The following is a 23156-nucleotide window of genomic DNA, read 5'->3' on the forward strand; positions in this document are numbered from 1 at the left end:
GGGGGCGAGGCAGGCGATGGAAGGCCGATGCCTCCGTCGCCTGGCTGGAGTGGCCGCGGGGGAGTCTGGAGTCGGGCGGCCGCTGGTGGGAGCCGCGGGTGCCCGGGCCGAGATTGGGGGGGCAAGGCGGGCGACAGAAGGCCGATGCCTCCGTCGCCCGGCCCTCTACAGAATCCACCCCCCAAACCTCCAGGTATTTCCCTCCTTAGAGCTGGCAACCCTACATTCCCCTCAGTGCCTGTTGGTAGGCAACTAAGCTTGGTCCTGTCACCTACTTTGGCCTTTGGGAGAAAACACATTGGGGCCAATCCTGATAGGGTTGCCAACTCCAGATGGGAAATTCCTGGAGATTTGAGGGATGGAGCCTGAAGAGGGTGAGGTTTGAGGAGGGGTGGGACCTCAGACAGGTACACTGCCATAGACTCCACCCTCCAAACCAGTCAGTCCCACATAGGGAACCATTGTTGCCAATCTCCAGGTGAGGGCTGGAGAGCACTCAGTATTACAACTGCTCTGCAGAAGGGAGGGCAGAAGTCAGCTGAAGTCAAAGGGGCAGATAATGGTAGGTTGGTGGCTAGCTGGGAAGGAGATGGGGTTGCCAACTACATGCTGACAAATTCCTGGGGATTTGAGGGGTGGAGCCTGGAGAGGGTGGGGTTTGCAGAGGGGTGGGACCTCTGACAGGTAGAATGCCATAGACTATACCCTCCAAACCAGCCACTTTGTCCTGGGTAACAATTGCTGCCAATCTTCCGGTGAGGGCTACAGATCACTCACAATTACAACTGCTCTTCAGGTAGCAGAGATCAGTTCCTCTGGAGAAAACAGTGGACTCTGTCATTATACCCTGCTGAGGTCACCACAGCAAATTGACACTGTTTGCCCAAAGCCAGAGCACTGCCCCAGAGCCTCTTTCTAGATCCCGTTGTATTGCTTTCACAACGGGCTTTACTGCTAGTAACATTATAACTCTTAGACAGATCCACATAGCTCTTAGCTTGGTATAGAGCATATGAATTTTAACACACCATTATATGACATTTTGAGGTACAGCAAATCCCATAGGCCAAAAATAACTGTAATTCAATAGACTAGTTTAATTAAAAAGGATAATCTGCAGATATTTTTAATATTTTTGATTCATTCTGTACTCTAGTTAATCTCAATGGCTTCAACCCAAAGTACCATGAATGAAATTCCAGCTGTGGAGTGAATTTTTTGCTGGCTTCTTTGCATCCAAAATGAAACAGTGGGAAAGAGACACTAGTGGAACTTGTGCAAGAGAAGGATTTCTCCTAATTCCCCATTTTCACAGTATCTGCAGTGCTGCATCCCACACCCTATGATGAATCAAGATATGGGTCCAAAAGACTTGTCACCAAAATATTATTTGATTACACTGAACAAAGGGAAAGGAAATGTGTATTACTTCATCTTAGAGAACAGTGATCCTGTGCAATGATACAGTCCCAGAAAAATATTTGTTTTTGAATTTAAAAAAGGGCCCCTTCTACAGGATGCCTTGATGTACAGTGAGCATGCTCAGGGGTCTTGTTGTAGAAAAAGAGCTGCCGGAGCTCATTAGTATAACTCATTAGCATAACTTATTTGCATATGCCACGCCCCCTGACATCACCGGAAGTGACAGAAGGCCACACCCCCTGACATCACCGGAAGTGTGTCAGAAGGCCCGGCTACTTACCCTCCTGCTTCATCCTCATTCCCAAACGGAATGAGGATCGAAGCAGAGGGCGGGGTAAAGAAGGGGGCGGGGCTTCACCACGTGACCGCCCTGCCCCCTAGAGGTTCTCTTCCGGAGCTCCGTACCTGAGAGCTCCCCCCCGACTAGAGCCCTGAGTGTGTTTATTTGGCTGGATCCTCCCCACATTATTTTATTTGTAAATTCATTCCGCACAAGGTGAATAAGGGCATTTTCTTATTGTAATCTAGGAAAATTATCTTTGTCATATATGTATTTATATCTGTAGGGTTGCATTCTGTATCTCTGGATTATGGATGGAATTCATCCAAAGTGTCCCACTGATTTCAAGGAGAATGCAAAGCAGATGTTTAAATCTCTCCCATTAAGATGAATAAGACCTATATGCTTAAAACTGGCTGTTTTGCATTCTGTGTTCTTTATATGAAGATAAAGAAAACATTTTAGTGAAAAATTCTTAAGTAGTCCCAGTGAAGGATTGTTAGCCAAGGGGAAGAGCATCTGATGTATTTATCCCACTTTCCTTCTCCATAAAAAATTTATGCAAACACCATGAGCATTAAATAGCTATTTGCAGAACATTTTTAAATTTTAAAGTAAAATGAAACAAAGCTTTCTGTGTTGTTTTAATGACCTAGATAAATCTGTATGAGGAATTCAATTCTTAAAACTCTCGGTTGATCTCTATCCCTGCAGTGGTGACATTGTGAACTGGTCTAGAACTGATCTACTATCTCACCTATGTCCCAGTAATTTATCCACTACAGAATATAGCAAGAAAATAGTACATACAGATCCCCACATTTGAGCTCCCAACCCTTTTAGTTAAACATAGAGATCTCTAAAATGAATCTGATTTATAGCTGCAATACTTTCTAATTAGCATTTTTACTGTGTTAGAAGAATACTAAAATGAGTCAACACACATTAAAGTTAAAAAAACCCTCCAAACAGCCAGACTAAATATCCATCATTTGTTCAATGCCTTCTGAATTTAAGGAACAGTAAAATGATAAATACAAAGATTGAGACATAAAGTAGTCTTAAATATGCTTTAGATCTGAAATTTTTATGTCTTAAGATTTTTAATAGCAAGGCTAGTCTGCATGAGGTTGCGATGCCATTTCTGGCTTGGGAAATTCCTGTAAGTTTGGGGTACTGCCTGGGGAGGAATAGGGCTGTCAGGTCTCTCACTATAGCAGGAGACCTCTCACTGGCAGCCCCCAACTCCTGCTGCCACTCAGTAGATATAGTGGCACATTGTAGAAGATAATTGTAATATGAGGAGACTAGGAATAAGGCCAATTGTGGGGGGGAAATACGAGCTCTAGAAAGAGGGTGGGGGTCAATTATTTTGTATCTTGCAGGCAGAGTAAACACAGAGTAGTGATTTGCAGTGTTAAGAACTAATGTGGGAGTGAAGAACAGCATACCTTATGGTAGAAGAGAGTAATTATTGTGCCCATAATCACAGTGTTGGTGAATGGATTTTGGGATGTGTAGGGCTGAAAAAACCGTGACAGGGTGCAGCATTCAGTAAGTTCTGCATCTGTGCATTTTGCAAAGTCATCTGGTGTCTCTTTTGCATGTCTGAGCAAGTGGTTGTTGCATGTGCCCTGTGAGAGAACAGATGTCGAGAGAAGGGGGGGGCAAGGTCAGAGGTAGTCATAGAGGTCAGGACAGAAGCGATGTGAAGGTAGAAGAGGAATGTGGCCGTATGAGTATTTGTGCTAAAAACAGTGGAAGTTGTTAATTGCCACCCAACAGAAGGTGTAGTGGCAGTGTGTTGTTGGTATTTGTTGTGGGCCAGGAGGTAGAGGCAGTAAAGGCAGGGCTCTAGTCGGGGGGGAGCTCTCAGGTACGGAGCTCCGGAAGAGAACCTCTAGGGGGCGGGACAGTCACGTGGTGAAGCCCCGCCCCCTTCTTTACCCCGCCCTCTGCTTCGATCCTCATTCCGTTTGGGAATGAGGATGAAGCAGGAGGGTAAGTAGCCGGGCCTTCTGACACACTTCCGGCGATGTCAGGGGGTGTGGCCTTCTGTCACTTCCGGTGATGTCAGGGGGCGTGGCATATGCAAATAAGTTATGCTAATGAGTTATGCTAATGAGCTCCGGCAGCTCTTTTTCTACAACAAGACCCCTGAGTAAAGGTATGCCTAAGCAGTGGGTAGTGTCTGGATAGGGTACCTGCATTCAAAACATACTGGCCGCAATGTAGAAGGACAGTTGTCATTGTGAACAAAGTAGCATGTTTTGGTGAAGAGTTGTTACACAGAAGAGCATTAGTCCCTGTAGGCAGATCTACAGAGAAACAGTGAAATCACATTAGAAAATATCATGATGACTGAAGAACCTCTTTGTAGACAATATTTCTGGTGAAGGCTTTGTCAGAATGGGGTAGTAGTCTTCCTTGCTGGGGCCCATCAACAACATGAACTCTGAGATCCTGGAAGCGGTGTACCCTTGAGAAATCCACATAAAGTTGTCCATGTGCGAAAACAGGGTCACGCAAGTACACACCCACTTTTCCCAGTGTTTGGCCTTGAGATCTATTGATGGTCATTGCAAATGCTAGCTTTACAGGGAACTGGCATCTTCGTAAAGTAAATAGAAGATCAGTGTCTGTTGGAGCAATGTCTATGCGTGGTTTGAAAAACATTTCCCCAGTAGCAGAGCCAGTCAGCACTCTTGCAATTATCAGATTTTGTTTCAGCTGTGTTACTATTAGTCTTGTACCATTGCATAGTCCTTGTTGTGTATTGAAGTTTCTCAGAAGCATGATAAGTGCACCAACTTTAAGATTCAAGGAATGGAGAGGCATGCCCGATGGAGTTTGTGCATGTAGAAATTCAATAGGATAGTACTGTTTATCAAGGTCAGCACCATCTGAGTCAATAGAATCTGAACTCAAGTGATTGCTGTTCCGTGAAGTAGAGCATGAACAGTCTCATTGAGAAGTTCTACAGCTGTGTTTTTAGACAAAGAATAGCCCTCTTTGCAAAGGAAGTGGAATTGGAAGGTTGCAAGGTGTCTCCAAATATTTCACGGGCTAAGCTGCCTTCATGTAGAATTTGTGTGGGTGTCTCTATCATATCAGGTGGCAGACCATCAGGTGTGTCATGCTCTCCATTGCCAATTCGCAATAGCCACTCATTGAAGGACGGGTCCAGGGAGTGGATGTTAGTTGTGAGTCTTACCTGAAATATGTCCCACAGTGGGTGGAATTTTACACTGGCTTTGACCTTCCGGGTTCTATCTCCATGCTTAACTACAGGGAAAGTCTGTCGGAAGTCACCACCAAGTACTAGACGTTTACCACCAAAAGGTATATGAGTTTCCATAATGTCTCTCAGAACACGGTTCATAGCTGTAAAAGCAGCACCAGGTGCCATAGTGGCCTCATCCCAAACTATAGCTTTGGCACAGTGAATGATCTCAGCATCAGGAGATTATAGTTTAAGATTAGAAGTGGAAGTTTCATCCAATGGTGGTGACAGTCTGAAGAGATTGTAGTATGTCTTGCCACCAGAGAACAGATTTGCAGCGATTTCAGTTGAAGCTACAGGCAAAACAGCGCCTTTCTCTTGGGCAATTGTGGACATGAGGGTCTTACAAAGGTAAGTTTTTCCAGCACCCCCTGGGCCATTCAAGAAGAAACATCTACTGGGGACAGCATCATTCCTTGTGGCTGCCTAAACACTGTCATAAGCAAACATCTGCTGCTCATTCAAACTGCTCAGCATGTGTGTGGTTGTTTCAGCTGACACTGTGGCTGAGTTCAGACGGGCAGTTTGCCCCGATATAGGCACGGGTGAGGAACGTTTCACAAGCGGATTAAATAGGCTGTTCACATAGGCACATCTGTCCTGCATTCCCCACCCGTACTCAACACGTCTTGTAATGCTTCACTCCCGGGATTAAAAGATACCTGGTGAAAGTGGTAGGAAACCCTGGAAAGCGCATCTATCCCATGTATATCCCACTTCCCGGAAGTGGGAACGCAAGCCGGCAACAACCCGGGTTCATAATTTGCGCCGGCTGTTGCCGCAGGGATGTGCATAAGTGCCTGTGCACATATACGCTTGAGTGTACAACCATGCCCGTGGGATGCTTCTGCCTCATGGCGTTAAAACTCCAGCCAGGCAGCCTCCTGGGAGACAGACCGGCAAAATGGCAGGTGTGTGAGGAGGGTCCTGGAAAAGGCAGAGACCTTGGAGCGGCCAGTGCAGGAGGCCCTGTGTGAGAGTCACAGGAACAGGGAGACCTTCGAGCAGATTGCTGAAGAAATGACCACCCTCGGCCACAGGCATTCTGCTGAGGAGTGCCGCTCCAAGACCAAAGCCATGCAGCTGCAGTACAGGCGGACATTGGTGCACAACAGCATTTCAGGAAATGATAAGGGGACATGTCCCTACTTTAAAGAGCTGGACAGAATCCTCCAGGGGGATGGCACTGTCAGGTCTAGGAGGGTTCACAACAGCTTCCCCCTGAACACCCGGCCATCCACCAGCAGCTCCCAGGAGACTGCAGAGAGCCAATCTGCATCCCCATAGGAAGAGTTCTGGCTGACCCTGGAGCCAGAGGAGGAGGAGCAAGTGCCAGAGGTGCTAGTCCCAGGTAAGTGGGGACTCAGCACAGGACCCTACCCACCCAAGAGCCGTGACACCCACACCCCATGAAACAGCCAGTGGGGGGCGGAGTGCATGAAGTGCTTCAGGAACCCTTCTTCAGTGTGCCACAGCAGCCACAGGGGACCCACAAATGCACAGGTCCCTGAGCACAGTCAACCCATGGCATGGGCACCCCACCCTGGGCATGTCCCCCATCGCAGAGGTCCCCCTCCAACAGTCGTATGGTGCATGGGTGGGTATATACACCTCCACTGGCCAAGAGGGCATGGGGAAGTCAGCACTCCACTCAGGCGGTGGCAAAACCTGGCATGTAGGAGCCCCACTCCCCATCAGGCAGACAGAATGGTTGCCCACAGAGGTGACGGTGGCCACAGCAGGGTGGGCCCCATGGCCCACCCACGCAGGCTTCTGAAACCTTCCTCCTCTCTCCCCCATGTAGACATTGTGGAGCTCACACATGAGGAGAGGACAGACCCCGAGGATGACGATGAGACCATGGTGGAGGAGGAGCCCCAGCCAGGTAAGGAAAGTGAACCTGGCCACATCAGGAGTCAGTGGCGAGCTCAAACGGGGATCATGGTGACCCTGGCACACGTGGATGCAGCCCAGCAAGGCAGTCCAAGGATGACTCCCCCAGGTGCCCCAGGGCGGAGTCAGTGCTGTTGACCCATTGCTGTGTCCCCAGTCAACTCTGCACCACACCCTACCCCAGACTGTCCCCACCCCTGCAGTCCAGGTGACGATCTGAGGCCTGGAAAGGGCCCCCATGCACCAGGGACTGACTCAGTGTTCCCCCCTCCCTATCATCACCATAGGGCCCTCAGGAGCTGCCAGTCCGGAGGGAGACCAACCCCCCCCATTGTGAGAATCAGATCACAGAAGGTGGGCGGCTGTGCTTGTCCCCTGTGCATGGGGAGGCGTCCAGTAGAGGGTTCCTGGGGTCTCTGTGTATCCTAGCAACCAGGGGTCACAGTGGCTGGCCCCCAAAGCTGTGGCTCCCTGAGGAGGGTTTGCATTGTCGCAGCCTGGTGTGCCACAGGGCCGACACCCAATGGGCATGCTAGCTCATCACCACAGTCATGATGGCTGAAGGTCTCCCTTCTTATCTCTGCAGATGTGCCACCCAGGGCCATCCTCGCGCAGCTGTCACCAAACTCCCATATGGCCATCATCAGACCAAGGAGGCAGCGGGTCTCAGCCCTGCAGAGGGTGGGCGAGCACCTCCTGGAGCAGTCAGGACAGAACCATGAGGTCATGCTGGCAAATGCCCAGTGGGAGCATGAGAACTACCTGGAGCAGATGCGCCGCTCACAGGAGGAGGAGCGAGAGTCCACAGTGGCCATGTGCGACATAATGCATTCGATGCTCATCACCCTGACCCACATAGCCACATCCTTGGCATGGCCACGTGCTGTGGACCCAGGCCCAGGATGCTAGTGTACCGGGGAGGCCCCAAGGCAGGGGGCAGGGGTTGGGAGAGCTTCCCGCTGTGGCTGCAGTGGCACTCTGAGGGGAACAGCGCCATGGTGGACTGGGAGACCACGCTCCTATAACAGGACCCCCCACTCAGCAGCAATTTTTTTATTGGCATTTCACAGAAATAAAAACATAGTATCTGGGAAATAAAATTCAGATTCTACATAAAATACAATTTCTGTTAAAAGATACCCTGCGTTGAGCACTCACCACCAAGCTGAGGCCAGCACACACACCCCTTGCTGGTCTGTTGACTGTAGTGCCATGGGCAGCATGGGGTGTGCTGGACGTGTGGCCACAGCCTCCTCACCTCTCACCCCCACACAGAGTTAGGGCCCGCCATTTGGATGGGGGACCCAGGCCACCATGCACCCCTGAAGGAAGGCAGCAAGCAAGGTGAAGTCTTTGCCAAAAAACATTTATTTCACAATCAACTGTGGTGTGGGGAAAACTGGGAAAATAAACATAATTGCACATCTGTGGCTCTGTGTGCCAGTCCCTTCTCTGGGGGCACAGCTCAGCAATGTCCTTGACTGTGAAATAGGTAAAAGCAGTAAATCCAAGGCTTTCCCCATTGCTAAGAAATCTAACAGGATATCTGTCAAACCATTGGTTCTTATACATGCTGATGTAATAGGCCTGTTTTGTAACAGTATCTCACAAAACAGGTTTGCTCTTGTATTGACGGATGATTTTTCAAAATATTAGTGGGTCTACATACTAAAACACAAGTCTGAAGTGTTTACAACTGTAAAATATTAGTACCGTATGGTCCAAAAGCAAATAGGGGAGGTTTGTTCCCTTCAGACTGACAGAGGTGGTGAATTTATGTCCACAGAATATCAAAATTGGTTGTTAAAACAGGACATAAGCCAAAGGATAGCAAATACAGCAAAACCACAGGAAAATGGCCTTGCTGAAAGGAAAAATGCTGTTTTGCAAAATATGATGTTTTCTATGCTATCTGATTCAGGTCTGAGTAAAATGTACTGGGCTGAGGCCCTAAAGGCCGCATGTTATATATGTAACAGGATCTGGACAAGTTCCATAAATGACATTCCTTACAGGGTGTTATATAACAAAACTCCAAAGCTAGATTATTTACGAGTGTTTGGCATGAAGGGTTGGGTAAATATACCATTGAGTCAGAGAAGGAAAGGGGGAGCATGGGCAAAAAAAGCTCCTTTTCCTTGGGTACCAAACCGGAATAAAAGCCTATCGGTTTGCAAATGAACATAACAAATTGAGTTTCAGCAGGGCAGCCAATTTTTGTGAACACAGTAATTGGAGTAAGATACATGCAAATGAGATGCCAACACAGGTGGCATTGCCAATGACAGAAGAGGCTGTAAAGGTGGAACAAGAAAACAGTTCTTTAAGTCAGCAGTCCTCTGAGTGTGCAAAGTGATAGACAGATTCCGAGAGTGTCTTCACGCACCACAAAAGGAATACCGCCTGTTAGGTACGGTTTTTCTGATGTAAACCATGTGTATGTTAAAGAGCCACAACATTATAAGGATTTGCTTGATTTACCAGAACCTGAAAAGCAAGCATGGCTTGATGCTATGAAACAGGAGTACAACTCTTTGGTTGATAACAAGGTTTTTACCCCAGCCACTTTACCTGAAAAGAAAAATGTGATTGGCTGTAGATGGGAAGTAGATATTTCACAAAATGCTGATGGTTTCTACATGATGTGTCAAGAGGACAAAATATCTAAGCTCTTAGAGAAATACAAAATGCAAGATGCACATGTTGTTACCACTCCCATGACCAAGGGTTATGTGAAAGAACCTGATGATGAATTGTTTGATGATAAATGTCTGTATCAATCCTTGATTGGCTCACTTTTGTATATTTCCTGCTGGTCCAGACCAGACATTAGTATGGCTGTGCATTTACTATGTCAGAAGTGTGAAAATCCACACAAAAAGGATTGGGTCGCTGTGAAAAGAGTTTTGAGGTACTTAAAAGGCACAATTACAGAAAAATTGGTGCTAAGTGCAGAGATGGAATGCCAAATAACAGCCTATTGTGACTCCTCATGTGGAGAAAGGCCTGATGGCAAATCTACTACTGGGTACATTGTCTTTGTAGATGGAGCACTAATATTATGGAAAAGTTTAAAACAACAGTTTGTTTCCACCAGCACCTGCAAAGCAGAATATATAGCACTGTGACTGTATTATCCAAATGGAATGGTTGCTTCAGCTAGCTATTGATTTCAATGTAAAGTATACTCTGCTTATGCACATGTGTTGTGACAACACAGCAGCCCAACGATTAGCTACTACTCAGAGTATGAGAACAAGAAGCAGACACATAACCATAAGGTATCAGAATGTCAAAGACGCTGTACAAAGAGGTCTGATGGTTCTGCAACATTGTATGTCTGAAAGTAACATTTCTAATACGTTTACTAAATGTCTTGATGTAAACAGATTTGTATGTTTAAAACAGAAACTGGGGATAATTGCTTAGTGTCTTAGGGGGAGTGTTGATGTACTAAGACATAAGCTGTTCCAGATCGTATGCATCTGCCTGACAGATGACAGCTCCTAATTAACAAATAAGACTGGAGCAAACTAGTTTTAGCCAGTGCTGGAGAGCTGGAGTCAGAATGACTTGGCACAAGGTACTGATTGGCTACTGACATGTATATGTGTAGTTACTGTACAGTCTATTCAGTTCCCTCTTGATATGCGGATGCTTGGCGAAGCACTTTGCTTGTTGCTTGTGTATACCAGCATCACCAACAACCTTGTAAATAAACTTGTAAATACTTTCTACACTTAACCATGTGGACAGTAGACTTCTTCAGACTGGACTCTCTATTGCTAGATCGGTGCAGGCATTCAACACACTATCCTAACAGCCCAGTGGGGATGTGATGCCATAAACAGCAGTCAGAGGCAGGATGGACAGGTACCCCATGTCAAGTGGCAGAGGGCAGGGGGCAGGGGGACTTACTGGCAGCAGGGGAGGCCTACTCCAGCATTTCAGCCATGTCATGTACCAGAAGTAATGTCATTTCTTCACCAATGACATGGCGACACTGTGGTATGTGGGCAAAATTCTCGGTAGAAGCTGTTTTTACTATGGAGTTTTCCTAGAGTTGCCAGCTCTGGGTTGGAAAATACCTGAAGACTTTGGGGGTGGATCCGGGAGAGGGTGTGGTTTGGGGAGGGGTACAATGCCATAGAGTCCACTCTTCAAAGCAGCCGTTTTCTCCAGGGGAACTGATTTCTGTCAGCTACAGATCAGTTGTAAAAGTGTCATTGGTGAAGAAATGATATTACTTCTGGTACACTCCTGCTGCCAGTATGTCCCCCTGCTAGCCAGCTGATTGGTAGCAGGGTGTATGGCCTAGGGCAGGAATGGCCTAGGGCGGGAATCCCCTGCCCTCAATGGGGTCTGGCAACCCTAGTCAGAGGCCTGCCCCACAGGAAGAGGTGGAATGCTCAATGGCCTGCTGTGACCAGTTTGCTCAGCACTCTGCACATGAAATCTCTCACAAATGTTTTGACTTGGACGAGGGTTGCCGGGTCTGGCTGACAAACCAGTGGGGGATTTACTAGGAGGCTCCATGAGAGGGGGAAGGAAGAAGCGCATACAAACAGTCTTTGTCACCCTTTTGGATGACTTGATCTGGGAAATGGACAGAGCGAGTGTGACTGTTGATTCTCCTGGACCTTTAAGTTACTTTTGCAGAATCATAGAGTTGGAAGGGGCCAAAGGTAAAGGTAAAGGTTCCCTTGCTCGAAAGCCAGTCGAATCCGACTTTAGGGTTGCAGTGCTCATCTCCATTTCAAAGCTGAAGAGCCAGCGCTGTCCGAAGACATTTCCGTGGTCATGTGGCCGGCATGACTAAACACCAAGGCGCACAGAACGCTGTTACCTTCCCACTGAAGTGGTACCTATTTATCTACTTGCAATTTCTTACTTTCGAACTGCTAGGTTGGCAGAAGCTGGAACTAGAGACAGGAGCTCACTCCGTCATGCGGCACACTCGGGTCTCGAACTGCTGAACTACTGACCTTCCACAGCCTGCAGTTCAGCATACAGGCCATCTAATCCAACTCCCTGCTCAATGCAGTGTTCATCCAGTTGCTACTTGAAGACTACCAGTGAGGGGGAGCTCACTACCTCCCTAAACAGCTGATTCCACTGCTGAACTACTCTTACTGCAAAAACGTTTTTCCTAAAATCCAGCCAGTACCTTTCCACCTGTAATTTAAACTTATCCTCTGCTGCCAACAGGAACAGCTCCCTTCTCTAAGTGACAGCCTTTCAAATATTTGAAGAGAGCAATCATTCCCCCCTCCCTTCTCAAGACTGAACATCCCCGAGTCCCTTAGCTTTTTCTCGTAGGGCTTGGTTGCCAGGCCACTGATCATATTCAGTGCCCTCCTCTGCACCTGCTCCATTCTGCCCACATCCTTTTCGAAGTGAGGCTTCCAGAACTGCACACAATACTCCAGCTGTGGCCTGACCACTGTGGTGTACAGTGGGACTGTGGCATCTTGTAATCTGGATGTTATACCTCTGTGGATATACCCCAAGATCTCATTAGCCTTTTTGGTCACTACATCACACTGACTGCTGATATTTAGTTTACAGTCCACCTGTGCCCCAAGATGTTTTTCACACACACTGCTGCCCAGAAGTGTGACCCCCATCCAGTATGTGTGCTTCTCATTTCTGTTAACAAGACGTAGAACTCTGGATTTATCTTTGTTGGATTGCATCTTATTCACATCTCGGGGGGGGGGGGACGGGACCTGAGGCAAGATAGGCACTGAGCATCTCTGCTTTCTCTCTTTCCTCTGTCAGAGTTTCTCTATTTTCACCAACAGTGGGTCTATCACCTCTTTTACTTTGTATTTGCTCCTCACATAGCTGAAGATGTTTTTCTTGTTATAATGAGCCTCCCAGACCAACCTCAGTTCATTCTGAGCTTTGACCTCTTTGGTGGCTGACCTACAGTGCCTAGCAACCCTCAGATACTCTTCTTTAGATGTATGTCCTTCCCTCCATTTGTTGAACATTTCTTTTTTGTTCCTTAGCTCATCATGGAGTTCTCTGTTCATCCACATTGGCTCTTTGGATCCCATACCACATTTCTGTCCTGTTGGAATAGTGATGGCTTGAGTTTTCAAGAGCTCTTGTTTTAAGAGAGACCACCACTTGCTTCTTTCCTTTCCAGCATTCTTGCCCATGGAATGACTCTCATCTGAGTTCATTAAAGTCTGTCCTACTATCTCTCACACACATCTGGCTACAATCTTTCTTAGCCCTTCACAGCAAAAGGGATTCTAGGAGGACATGGTCACTTCCTCCCAATACCACCTGTCAGAGTATCCTTCTGGACTGCTGTGATGGACAGTAAATGATTAATGCTGTAATCTGGTCTAAGAACCTTGAGTGACAGAGGATTCAAATGGGATTCTTCAGTTAAGAATGCCAATTAGGAGTGGCAGTTAAGAACTGACAGTTGACTGGGAAGGAAGGGTAAGGGAGAGGATTAAGAAGGATCCCCATTCAAGCCTGAGGGAAATAGCTCCTAGAAGACAGAGGTGATCCCTAGCCAGTTGATAAGGAAGGAAACTGGAACTTGTGTGAATGTTTCTGCCTTCACTAGTTTTAGTGTCTGTGAGACCAAGAAACTTATGCTTGTTTATGTAAGCAGAGGCTGCCAAGAAATCTCTCTCCTCAAGTTTTAAAGGCCTGTCTGTTATGCCTAGACCCCTCCTCCCTCAGAAGGACGAGTCTGGTACCTAGGAGAAGGTGATAAAGGCAGCCTTGTTTCTCAGAATCTTACATTCTAGATTCTTCTCTGGTCTGCAAATAGGATCAAAATAGGTCCTAGTCACATGGACATTGTGCCATCAAATATCGACCAGAGGCTTGTCTGGGAAAACTGTCCCTAAAGGTGCATTGTGAAAGGGTCTGGTTTCTGGCAGCTCCCTTCTCTCTTTAAATCCATCAGTGTCAAAGACTGACTTTTTAGAAAAGACAGTGTCAAAGACTGACTTTTTTTAGAAAAGACTTTTTAGAAAAGACAGCTCCCTACCTTGCCTGGTCTTGCCTTCCCTGGTTATCCTAGTAGAAACCATTTTAATCCCATAACACCTCTTGTGATGGCTTTCCTGTCCTGGCAGTTAGAGGTCACCAAATACAATAGACATTTTCACATGGATGTTACATTGCCAATGGGCTTCCAGTTCCGTTACTGTGTCAACTGTGGTGGTGAGTTCATGGCAGAGTGACGAGACTTTGTCTGCAAAATAGCTTGCAAATGCCTCATAGCCAACGTTCAATTCCTTACTATTTTGTTTGCCTTGTGGCAAAGATGTTAAAGCCCTAATTGTTCTAAATAACTGGGCTAGGCATGAGCTCACAGACACAATGGCAGCCTCATAAAATTCCTTCTTAGCAGCTTTCACTGCCATCTCACAAACTTTCATAAATGTCCTATAAGATGTTCTCACAGCTTTGTCATGAGTCTTTCACCACCCTCACTCAAGCCATCTCAGTTCCCGTTTCATCCTCCATAGCTCCAGGGTGTAGGCATGGAGATTTGTATAATAATGACAACCATGCATGTGATAAGTACTTACAGATATGTCACTGGCCCACACAGAGCACCTCTGCATGGTATTGCAATAGCAACTGCAGGAGCTCTCCTGCCACCTGCTGAAGTTATTTGGTCAGATAACTGAATCCCCCACCCCCTTCTCATTGGTGATAGATGGTTCTTCTTCAGAGAATTGTTACATAAGCCAGCTGTTACCCTTTGTCGGCTGTGAATTGCTTTCCACCTGCACCTCATAAGTAAAATGTGACTTAACAGTACAATAAGAGCATTTTATTCTTGTTTAAACTAATTACATGTGAAAAAGAATTAGGCCTCTAGATTATGTTACTCTAAATGTAATGGTGTAAGCCAGAATAATGTTGATAAGAAGACATTCTTCCATGTTAACTGTGGCATGGATCCCTTTTGTATGAATGTTTCCTTGTGTGGATAATGAAAGATATCTGTGAAAATTATTCTCCGTGTCTCATTGAAGGCATTTAGACAGAATGGACAAATGAAAAAGAAAACATTCTTCTATTCCATTGATTTTATATGGAAACATTAAAACCTGTTGGCTAAAATGATAGGGGCCCATTTGTCATCACTAGATTTTTAAAAAAGATTTGATAGTATTGATTTTAGCCTTTGCCTGCTCTGTACCACAAGGTTATCATCAAAGCCTACTTTGCCTCAGGAAAATTGCATGCATGTCTCTTAGAAGTCGTGTCTAGAGATACAATTACTTTCTTTTTTCTTCATATTTTTGATGTCAGGATTAATACAATAAGCAGCCCAGGTGTCTGTCCTTTATTTAGCCTCAGAATCTGCTTTTATCAGCCCCTACCCAAGTAGCTGGTGTTGGGTCTTACTTCATTGTTCAGGAGTGTGCTTTATGGCAATCCTAACTTCATACACTTTTGGAGAACTGTGAGGGCACACATGAACACACATGAAACTGACTTATACAGAATCAGACTATTGGTCCATCAAAGTCAGTATTGTCTACTCAGACTGGCAGCAGCTCTCCAAGGTTTCAGGCAGAGGTCTTTCACATCACCCACTACTTGATCGTGAACTGGAGATGCCGGGGATTGAACCTGGGAACTTCTGCCTCCAAAATAGAGGCTTTCCCACTGAGCCGTCCCCAGGCCACACTACTCAATAAGGTTTTTTAATTAGTTGTATTTGGGTTCCCCCAACCCAACTGGTTTTCACACAAGTCACACAACAGATCCAGGGAACACCACTTTTAAAACCTGATCGGACTCAGCACAGCAGCAAGACTTCCCACTATGCCTTTTATCTTAAAATGGCCTCAGTGAGGAGGATTTTTTTACATACCTTAGGAGCTGCAAGTGGAGTATTCCAAACAGGGGCAAAATTAAGCAAATAACCCCACTGAGACTTTTGGCTCATGGAAAAGGCATGAGGGAGAAAAGGAGCCCCTTCCCCCTCCCATGGCACTGTCCTGATTCAAATAGACTCCTGCGGGATTTAAAGCAATGTTCTTTGCGGCTTCTGGGTGATTCAGGTGAAAAAGAAAGAAACAAAGAGGGGAAGAAAACGCAACCCAAATATTGGAATCAAGAACTGAAAAGGTTAACAACAAAGCAAGTTGAGGACCTGATGTTAATATATATATCTTAAGTATTATCAAAAATACATGTATTTATTGTTAAATAATTAAAAACATTTAGGGGTCCAACATTAGCCTCATTATAAATTAAAATACATAAAACACAAGTGAAAATCAATGTGACCCTACATGTTTCAGCCCTAAAACGCCTTCTTCAGAGGTCAATAGATTTCCAGCCACCAGGTGGGAGTGGGGGACCCTCTGATTTTATGGGCTCTTGCCTGCTGCCAGCCAGCCGGCTGGTGGGGGAAGCCCCACTCTTAACAGCCACAACCCAGCGCAACATCCCTAATGTGACGATGTCACACAGAAGTGATGTCATCATGCCGGGGATGTTGTGAGGCAATGCTCTGGTCATACCAGAGTGTCATGACGTCCCCGGCATGATGATGTCACTTCTACATGACATCATCACATTGGGAATGTTGCACACAGTGATGCCAGTCCACCCCTGGAGAACTCCCTCCCACCCACTGCCAGTGAGGAGGTAAGACCTGGCAACCCTAGAGGTCAATCATATTATAAACATACAGGCTTATGGTACAACTTGTAACTATTAACAAATCAATAGTGGACCGAAAAAGGAAGTTTTCCAATAAAGTTAGAATGGTACAATTTATGTTACATTGGCTCTGTTCTGCTATTTGCATCTGTACTTTCTGGACCAAACCTGGGAGGCATACAATAGAAACAATATTCAACACGTATGCATTTTATTATGACTTAAGGCTGTAATATAAGAGGCCTCACATCCTTAAGCCTTGTGCTATTCTATCCTTATTGGGTCCAGTATTGATTTGTTTAGGGCCAACACACATAGGGTCACATTGGTTTCCACTTGTGTTTTATGTATTTTAACTTGTAATGAGGCTAATGTTGAGCCCCTAAATGTTTGTAATCATTTAACAACTAGGAAAAAGGCTCGTTGTGGAAATAAATACAACAACCTCTAGAAAGAGGCTCTGGGCGGGTGCCCTGGCCTTGGACACTCAATGTCAATTTGCTGTGGCAACCTCAGCAGTGTATAATGACACTGAGTCCACCATTTTCTCCAGAGGAAGTGATCTCTGCTACCTAAAGAACAGTTGTAATTTTGAGTGATCTCCAGCCCTCACCTGGAGATTGGCAATGAAGGTTCCCCTTGAAGGGAATAGTTGGTTTGCAGGGTGGAGTCTATGGCTTTGTACCTGTCCAAGGTCCCATGCCTCCTGAAACCTCACCTTCTCCAGGCTCCATACCTCACATCTCCAGGAATTTCCCACCTAGAGTTGGCAACCCTATCTCCTTCACAGCCAATCATCAGCCTACCTTTATTTCCCCCTCACTCTTCAGCTTTCCACCCCACACACACCTGCAGCCTCTCCCGTGCTCTGAAGCCCTGACTGCTACGTCACATTGGCTGTCATACGGGGGTCACCTCAGCAGCATATAAGGATACAGAGCCCACCATTTTCTCAACGGGAACTGATCTCTGCCATCTGGAAAGCAGTTGTGATTCTGAGTGATCTCCAGCCCTCACCTGGAGATTGGACACATTTTACCTCAGAACAGCAAAACTGTTTAGAATGTTAGAGGCAAAAGCAGGCCCGTAGCTAACATGGGGCCCACGGGGCCCGGTCCCCTTGTGTTTCTTCTGGGCCCCCTCCCTCTGGGGCTGCCCCCAAAGTGCTCCAATTTACCACCTGCACTGTACTTCCCTTTAATTAGCTGGCAGGCCCCCCCACGGCCCCCTCCCAAAGAATTCCCTAGCTACGGGGCTGGGCAAAAGTCAATCAAGTCGCATATGCAAACGACCTCTGTGTTTCGAGGCAAAGGTCAATGAGGCTGCATATGCAAATAACCTCTGTGTTCTGACTGGCTATGGGGGGGAGAGGAACAGCAAACTGTTTAGAGTGTTGAAGGCGAGACTCAAGCAATGCAACCAGTGGATATGGACATCGCCAATCAATTCCAGAGCGTGTGGAATGTTCTAGAGAAGTGCCACCACCATTTGGCTTTTATATATAAGGGAAATAAATACATGTATTTTTGATAACATTTAAGTTATATATATATGGATTTTAACATTAGGCCCTCAACTTGGCTTGTTGGTAACCTTTTCGGGTGTTGACTCAGGTGAAAGCCAGTTGTAAGGTTGCCAATTCTGGTTTGGGAAATACCTGGAGATAAGGTCACTGGGTGTCCAGTTTTGAAATGGACAGTTCAGTACTTGCCCTGATTGTCCAAGAAAAAAACCCCTGAGAAAATAGAAGACATATAAATGCCCAGTATTTTTTTAATTAATAGGAACTAGCCAGGGTAGGGGTGTCACAGGTTGGTCAATCACTGGATTGGGTCTGGGGGAATCTCTGCCTCTTCTGGCTCTTCCCTCCTTCCCTGCCAGAGTAACATAGCTCTGTTCTGAGACACCAGAATGCTCTTGCAGCCTGAGCAAGAGACGTGCAGCCTGCAGGAGCAACAACGTTGACAGGGTATCAGTGGCACAGAGACTAGCAAGGTGGGCTGAGGCCTTGGCTTTCTATCCTGGTCTTGAATGGAGTGTGTTCACCATTCTCCTTCATTATTTCTTCCTGGGGCACTAGGAAATAGTCTCAGGGGCTTTCCTGTTCACCTACTTCTTGCTTGCCTGCTTGTGTAGCTGGCCCTGAAGCTCCCCAAATTCTCACCTTTAATTGATAGAAAGAGGTCTTTCCACTACTTTACACAGATAATTATTAAAAGGTGGAATTTGCTGCCAGAGGATGTAGTGATGGCCACAGGAATAAACAGCTTTAAAAGGGGATTGGATAGATTCATGGCTACTAACCATAGATTCAATGGCTACTAGCCATGGTGATTGAGGGGAACCTCCACATTCAGAGGGACTAATGCTTTGAATCCCAGAGCCAGGAGGCAACATAGGGCTGCCAGGTCCCCTTGTCGCATCAGCAGGGCAATTTGGGGGGCATTCTGGGACATCCCCAACATGATGACATCACCTGGAAGTGACATCATCACATTGGTGACATCATGCATCAGTGCTCTGGTTTGAGGGTAAAACTCTATGGTTTTAGGCCAAAGTTACCATAGAGTTTTGCCCTCAAACCAGAACATCCTGCATGACGTCCCTGACATGATGACATCACTTCTGGGTGACATCATTGCATTGGGGATGCCATGTGGGGATATGGCTGTTTGTGGGTGGGGTTGCCCCTGCTGGCCAGCTGGCTGGCAATGGGCTGAAGACCTGAAAACTGAGGGAACCCCAGCTGGGACCTGGGGACTGGCAACCCTAAACATCAGGGGAAGGCCTTGGCCTCTACCCCGTTGTTGGCCCTCTAGAGGAACGGCTTATCCACTGTGTGAGACAAGATGCTGGACTAGATGGACCATTGGTCTGATCCAGCAGGGCTCTTCTTATGTTCTAATGGACACAGGTCTCAGCATTTGACTGGGGGGTGTTGGTGACAGAGGCTCAAATCTGTCTGCTAATCCTTTGAACCAGCTACATGGTTATCAATTGATTCAGCCAAGTGCATTTGAAGCTGCTTTTCTGTTTTTCAGATGTGCACACTAGTAACAACAGTGGGGCTCAAAATTGCTTGTGTAGTGTGAATTCAGTCTGTTACTGCAATACTGCAGAGCCCGTTGACTTCAATGGACTTAAAAGGGTGTAACTCTGTTTAGGATTACACTATGTATTGCCATTGTTGGTACAAATGCTATCTCCTTCCCCATCAAATTCCTAGTCCTTATTAGCTCTGTTAATGCAGATATGGTTTGTGTTACTTTAGCTGTTATGGCAAATTCTCTTTTCAAGATCCCTAGACCTCCCCCACAACCAACTTCTTCGAAAATTGCAATTTTTATGATTCCCGTGAAGACAGGAAACACTAAACCAGTTTAAGCCTGTAATGTGTATAGGGCTACCTCCTTTTGCAGGAAGTACTGCAGGCCGTGCAAAGATTAAGTTCTAGCAGCATCCAGCAGCAATTAATACAATAATTCCTTGTAGTTTTTTAAAAAAATAAGAGCTGAAACGAAAATAGAAACTTTTCCATAAATAAAATCATGCTAAAATTGTTTTATATGAAATTCAAGCATCTTTAATTGCTTTGCATATACATAAAAAGAGGGGCAGCTAGATTTGAGACCAGCAGCTCCTTAGAGATGAATATGTTTTTCAGAGTATGAGCTTTTGAGAGTCAAAGCTCCCTTCATCAGATATCAGATAAACAGAGGGAGAGTTCAAAACAGGAGAACCCAAACCAAGGTGTAAGCCACCATTGACTCTCAGTATGAAAGGTGGGCTATAAAGAAATAAATAGTGTCCAGTATTTTTGTTTAAACCATCTGGCAACCCTACCCAGAGATCTGGGGGCACTGGTTGTGGAGAGTGGAGTTTTGAGAGGGGAGGAAGCTTAGTGGGGGGGGGGAATGCCATACCGTCCAACCTCTGAAGCTGCCATTTTCCCCAGGGAAACTGATCTCTGTAATTTGAGGTTAATTATAATTCTGGGAGAATTCCAGGCCCCACCTGGAGGTTGGTAACCCTAGCCAGTTGGGTTGGTGGGGGGAATGCACACACATCTTATTAAAATCATATTGTGCAGTTTAACCCTAAGTCAACAAGATACGCTTGGCTTTTTATAGCCAGTTTCTTTTTTTGTCTCAGCAACACAGAAAGAACTATGCCCAAAAGGCAAGCAGGAATTGTGCCAGTGTTTCGTTGTGATTGTTCTTTCCTAAATTTTACCCCACATTTTCCAGATAGTTCTTGCAAATGAAGAGTTGCTATTGAGGCTCCTAAAACAGTCTCTAGCAGAAACCTCTACAAGTATTTCAACATTCTGTTAAGAGAATACAAGTTTCAGTTGAATCCAGTGTTTCCTAGACAGGGACATTCCAGTCTCACATTCAAAAAGATTATCTTTGTTTCCCTGAGTACACATTTAATAAAATTCATTCTGTGGTATGAGTTACCCACCTTTACAGCAGGTCACCCGCTGTGCTAATATGTGAGTTGCTGCTGAGTTGTGTCTTTTGTTGGTAGGAGACAAATCCAGGGCAATGACTCACTCAGGGACACAGTGAGCGAGCTCCTCGGAGGGCCAGTAAGTTTCTGCATCAGGCATGATTGGAACATTCAGTCATTCCAATGCACACACACAGCAGAAGTGCTTATCCTTGGAGAAGGCTAAATGGAAGAAGGCACAGCTAGAGCCTTCCAAGAATCACTTAATGGTTTAATTTATTTATTTCTTGCAACACATTAGCTGTTTGCTCAAGTCATTGTGTGCTCCAGCACAGCCTTGGGAATAACTGATCTAATTAATTTGTTCTTGACATACATTTTTGTCTGTAGCTCAAAGATACTCTAAGTTGTTCTAGAAATAGTAGTCAAAGCCTCTCAAATATCTGAGTGGGGTAACTGGATGGTGCATGATTCTTTACTAAAAGGTAAAGGTAAAGGTTCCCTTGCTCGAAAGCCAGTCGAATCCGACTCTAGGGTTGCGGTGCTCATCTCCGTTTCAAAGCCGAAGAGCCAGCGCTGTCCGAAGACATTTCTGTGGTCATGGGGCCGGCATGACTAAACACCAAGGCACACAGAACGCTGTTACCTTCCCACTGAAGTGGTACCTATTTATCTACTTGCAATTTCTTACTTTTGAACTGCTAGGTTGGCAGGAGCTGGAACTAGAGACGGGAGCTCACTCCGTCATGTGGCACACTCGGGTCTCGAACTGCTGAACTACCGACCTTCCACAGCCTGCAGTTCAGTGTCTTAACCACTTGAGCCACCGCAGCTCCTTTATTACCACAGTGCTAAAGAAAAAAAAAGATGTAATTGATAACAGACTGTATTTATTACAGGCAACACTAGATACAAACTCAATATGTTTGAAGATACATCTGTGAGTGACTTGAATTGCTCTAAATATCTCTGATTTGCTATTACTTCTGAGGCACATGTAGTACTTCATTAGGAACAATATCAATCCCAAAACTTCTAGAGCATTTCAAGTTACTCTCAGTTAAATTAGCCTAGGTTGTCATGCCTATTAAGATCAGGCCTATAGCCAGGATTTTGTGGCTTGTGAAGCAAATTTTTTTCTTGTGGGGCTGAAGTTCTCAGCGCAAAAAGAAAAGCCAGACTTCTGACATTATGACTCAGCTACTGTGGAATCAAGCCTTTTAAGTCAGAGTAGACAATATGGACCTTGACAGGCCAATGGTCTGCTGCCCCATTTTGAGACACCTTCATGAGTTCACTGGCCATATTGCATATCACATTTGCTTCTCCACTGAAACATGTGGGGATTGGCCCAGATCAATTCATACTCACTGAAGAAGCATTTTCAAGTTATCAAAAGCCAATGATCAAGGTTTTTCACTGCTCAGTAGTAATCACTCAACTGAAATAGGGCAAGATCATCTCTACACATTTTGCAGCATAATAGCACTTCTGTTGTACCATGTTCAGAGCACTTTGCCTACACCATATTTGGTGCACTTTTCTGTTTCTGACAGTTTATCATAGCCCCCTCCTGTGAATCAGGCAGGGATTTACCAATGCTTAGTCAAGCAAAGCTTTATGACCACATATGAAACCCCCATAGATCTGTAGAATTTTTAAAATCAAAACCATTTATATTCTTATACAAATTGATTTTAAATGCCGCATTAGTATGATGAACTATTATAATACTGTGAATAAAGTGCTATTAATCATGCATAGATATTAGCACCACACAATCTAAAGCCGATTAATCATTTACCGAAGCAACTGTGAGCCATTTATAAATTATGTAACTTTCAGCAGAAGTGGTGATTGAAGCATAGCAAGGGGGATGAGCAGAGGTGTGAGATGAGGAAAGCACTTAGCTTTTTCTGTAGCATCATTTTTGTCAAACTGAACATCACTAAATTAAGAGAAAAGAATATTTGTCCCAGAAGGAGAATTGGATGGACTAAGAGAGCTGGTGTATCATAGTGATTAAGAGTATTCAAGATCCCTTGTGCAACTTTTCTCTACACTCTAGTTTTCTTGGGTGGATTCAGAAAGCCACTGTACCAAGTATCAGCACTAGCCCCTCCTATATGGGGCTAAGACCAGAGGTCATTTCGGGGGGGG

Source organism: Gekko japonicus, unplaced genomic scaffold, assembly GCF_001447785.1.
Source record: "Gekko japonicus isolate JY-2015 unplaced genomic scaffold, Gekko_japonicus_V1.1 scaffold310, whole genome shotgun sequence".
Classification (NCBI taxonomy): domain Eukaryota; kingdom Metazoa; phylum Chordata; class Lepidosauria; order Squamata; family Gekkonidae; genus Gekko; species Gekko japonicus.